Source organism: Tamandua tetradactyla, chromosome 5 (genome assembly GCF_023851605.1).
Source record: "Tamandua tetradactyla isolate mTamTet1 chromosome 5, mTamTet1.pri, whole genome shotgun sequence".
In the NCBI taxonomy this organism is placed as follows: domain Eukaryota; kingdom Metazoa; phylum Chordata; class Mammalia; order Pilosa; family Myrmecophagidae; genus Tamandua; species Tamandua tetradactyla.
This window is the reverse complement of record NC_135331.1, coordinates 121,747,244-121,751,796: the sequence shown is the minus strand read 5'-3', so window position 1 is coordinate 121,751,796 and position 4,553 is coordinate 121,747,244. Positions and strand designations below refer to the sequence as shown.

Sequence of the window (4,553 nt, the reverse complement as noted above, 5' to 3'; positions counted from 1 at the left end):
CCAATTACGGGTATTAATTAGAGAGAGATGTGACTCCACCCATTCCAGGTGGGTCTTCATTAGTTTATTGGAATCCTTTAAAAGAGGAAACATTGTGGAGAGAGTCCCTTTTTAGAACATGAGAATCATGAGAGTCCACACAACCAGAGACTTTTGGAGATGAAGAAGGAAAATGCCCTCCTGGGAGTTTCATGAAATGAGAAGCCTGGAAAGAAAGCTAGCAGATGTCACCATGTTCACCATGCACCTTTCCAGTTAGGAGAAATCTGGACTTCATCAGTCTTTCTTGAGTGAAGGTAACCTCTTGAGGTGCCTTGATTTAGATATTTTATAGGCTTTTAATTTGGACATTCTCCCAGTGTTAGAACTGTAAATTTGCAACTTAATAAATTCCTCCTTTTTAAAAGCCATTCCATTCCTGGTATATCACATTCTGGCAGCACCACCCTACCCCACCCCTAACTGTAACATGGTAAACACCCTTTGTGATTTCAGAGAAAGGATAACCAGAGCAGAATGAAAAATGTGATTATTCAGGAAATCATGTCCCAATCAAGTGAACTGACCAGCTATAGATGAAAGGATATTTATCAAATGATAATATCTCAAAAGTTCTTAAAGAACATTTCTAAATATGTTTTAAACATTTAAAACTATTTTAAAATACAAAATTATGTGCCTAATATAGTCCCTTTAAATTTCACTCAGTAGTATGCTATTCCTACCATAGATTGTTTCTGGAAGAAGTGAATGTGCAAAAAATGAGGATTTCAAAACATATCCTGTCAAGATTCCTAAAAGGATATCAAAAAAGACAAGTAAGAATATACTGGCAAAAAATAAAGTGTAGCAGGTTTCCTCGACCCTACAGGAAGAAATGTTGCACTTGCAATCTTCCACTTTCAAGATTCTAAGAAATCACGTCCAATTTAATTATGGGAAAAAGATAAAAAGCACCAAGGTTGGAAGTTGCCTTGAAGGGATGGCTCATTTAAAGAAAAATCCAGATTAATGTGAATATAATTCACTAATTCAATTACCTGGGGAAAATGAAGATGGGAGTTTTTAGGGTTATTGATGACAGTGAAGTAAAGGAGCAAAGGGATGAGGCGTTTAATGAAGTATAGGTGAACAGACAAAGCTGTGCTGAAATGAAAACAAAGGTCAGATGCTAAGTCTTCTGCAAAGACAGAGATTTACAAAAGTATTTAATGAAGGAGAAACTCTACTCAGAAGGAAAAACTGATGTCTTTCGAGAAAGTGGAGTGACAATTAGTCCAAGGTGGTGCAACTCCCTAATATACATTCTGATAGTCCATAAAGCAGTGCCTTTTGTTTGTGATTTGTGAGTTAATAAACTGTAGCAAGCTTCTCTTCACTGAATCTTATTTTCATTTATCAGGTTTTTTAGTTTACTCAAGGGACAAACTGTCTGTAAGAGACATCTACCATTGTGGTAGGTCTGCAAAAAAATGCAATAAAAAATATCATGTGTGTTTCTATTTTATGGAAAGCAACATGTATAGGTTATACTTCCAGAAGTTCATTTCATGATAATAAAAAAGTACCAGATTTTGCAATTTTACCCCATTTATTCAGGGAGTAGTGTATATTTAATGGAAAAATCTTTAAATGTGCAATTAACAAAGCATTACAAAGCAAATCATGCTTAATCCAACCCACAGATTCATGATTCATTTAAGTATTTTAATGCTGATTCTTCTAGCCTCTCCTCTAAGGATATAAGGATACATAAATACTTGAAGAAAGCATTTTCAGGTACTACATATTGTTTTAAAACATACTTTTCATTTGCATATGCTATAAATATATTTGCATGCCATTATTTGATATGCTTCTAAATTAATTTCATAGCTTCATATACATCCACTCTATTTGATTGTAATTTATTAATTCAATTTTCAATTTGGAATCATCTTGTTTTTTAAATCGTATGTATGTGCACATTATTAAATGGTATATACTTGAGAACATACATTTTTGTTCCCAATTTAAAATATGTTCTCAGCAGAAATTCCTGGAAGTGGAAATACTAAATCAAAATATCTACATAATTTTTGTTTACATAATTTTTTGCTATGAGTAAAATACAAAAATGTTCTCTCTCCAACAGTGTAAATAACGTTTTTTTAAATTTTCTTGCCTGCCAACTATAAACAAAAAGATGAAACTATGCTAGATCATCCCTGTTCTGTATGTGGCTATTTAGTATTTGAAATGTTGCTAGGGTGACAGAGAAACAAAACTTTCAATTTTATTTTATGCAAATAAATTTAAATAGCCGTAAGTGATGATTGTTGACTGCATTGGACAGCACAGATATAAAGCAGATAGTAATTAATTTTTCAATTTGCATTTTTGGATACTGTAGAGGTTAAATTATTTTTTCCAGGTTTTAAAAGGAAACTTTACTTAATATATTAGCAAGCTTCACTTGATATATGGAAACCATATGAGGAAAAATCTAAATCAAACTCTTTAGAATTTCATGAAACAACATGACCAAACTCCAAACTCCTAAACTATTGGTTTTACATCTTAAAATTTCCAGATCTTATTAAAAAAGCAAGTGTTCAGTCATGTGCCTTTACAGGGTATTAAACCAAAAGGCTGGAATTAACAAACAAGTCAAGTGTTTTCACCTGAACTATAGACATTGCTCCTATATTTGAGCTTTACAGAAAAGCATATTTCTCAACATGCATCCAGAGTTCTCAATGTATTGTGGGATAAAAGCAACATTTAATGTAAGTGAAACTGCTTTAACCTAAATATGCTTACTGCTTAGGTTTACTCCTATGACATAACTAACTTGAAGAAAGTTTAAAATTGTTTTAACAGTTGTGGTCAATACAGAACTTTGTTACTGCGTCCTAGATGAGTATTTCAGTGTTAGAAATCACTGAGCTTGATGTTTTAAAACAATCCTGACTTCCATAGTAAGCATGAATCACAAGCCTGCAATGCAAAATGTAAACTGAATTTTTGTTTTATTTTCTTAAAAAAAAAAAGATAAAGTAGGAAAGCAAGCAAGCAAGCTGAACAAGAGTGATCAGAGTCAATTACATTTCCTTTTTACCAACCATACCAGCTATTCTAGATATCCCTCCTTTTCTATTAAACTCCCATAAATGTACAGCTTTTATTTCTGTAGTAGCTCTTGGTGTACCTTCTCTACCTAAGCAAGGTTCAATTGATAATCACTGGACTTTTCCTGCAGAACTTGGTCATGTCTACTCATACTGCTCTGACCACCATAACTGCCTCCATACCTACCACTCACCTGCTGGCTAGCAGAATCCCAATAACTAATCTTAGATAAGCCCATCCTTCCCATCATTTAGCTACTATCATAAGCACTACCACTTGCCCCTGCTATAGAATTAAAAAGAGTTCTACAAAGCTGTGATTATAAGTGCCCCCCCCCAACTTGTTCCTGCAGTAGAATTTAAGAAGAGCTCCACATATCTGAGTTGCATATTGGCTTTGACTTTTACCATAGTTGCCACACCATCTTCATGAGTAAGAAATTCAACATCTGCCTCACCAGTAATCCTGCTGTTGGGTCCAATTTTAGTGTGTACTCTCATGGGGTTAAGGTGTGATAAAATTGTAATTACAATTTTCAGTGACTCTGCATGGCAGCCCACTTGTGCACCAGCACCACCATCTCCATATCTATGATTAGACATTCCTTCCATTGAGGTCCCTTCCAATTCTATCAGACTCAAAGCTGTATCCATCTTATAGCCACAATAGCCAACCTGCTCTGCTAGGTATAGGGGCCCAGCTGGTACATAGTCATGAGCTTTGGAGGAGGATAATAGTGGGTGGGTCCAGACTTCATCTTGGCTACTCTTGCAAGTTTCGTCGTACCTGTGCCCTATTCATTCCTTGTGTTTCTTTAGTGCCTTTTTAGCTATCTCCTGTGAAACAAATTGCACAAAGTCCTCCCTTGTGCTCCACTCCTGAAAGTCCATTACCATTTCGTACAATTTCCAACCCTGAAAAGAACTGAACAATTTCTTCCTTCTACAGTTAAATGGGAGTCATCTAAGCCAACAAAGCCATCATTGCCAGTACTGGGACTATTCACACTTGTACGCTTCTGCACCCAATACTTTTCAACACTGTTGGTCTTGAACACTTCAGTGTTCCTGTGTCCCATGGATTCTCTGTCCTACTTCAAAGCCAAGGTCAATTTATTTTCAGATTTAAGTTTCACAAATGCTTCACTCTTTGGTCTACCTTGTCTGTATATGAAACGAATGTGTGATAAGCCATTTTGGATTTTGCAGTCAGAGAAGAAGAGCATCACTTCATCGGCTAAACGAAGCAGTAGACGACAGCTAGAACTGCTTCTACTTAGTTAAATGGTTGATCACTTCAATTATCTTTAATGAATTGATTAATCAAATTGTACTTTTGACTGTATGAATTGCTTGTTTATGACTTTTCTCCAATTTCTTACTAAATTAACTCAAATGAATTTTTGGAAAAAATGAAAGAACAAGAAAAGGACACACCTGTAT

General features: G+C 35.0%; 1 pseudogene; it reads right to left on the bottom strand.

Annotated features, from left to right (window-relative positions):
* Nucleotides 1-3,199: 3,199 nt before the first annotated feature.
* Nucleotides 3,200-4,342, bottom strand: LOC143682717 (heterogeneous nuclear ribonucleoprotein H2-like; annotated as a pseudogene).
* Between the last annotated feature and the right edge of the window lie 211 nt (nt 4,343-4,553).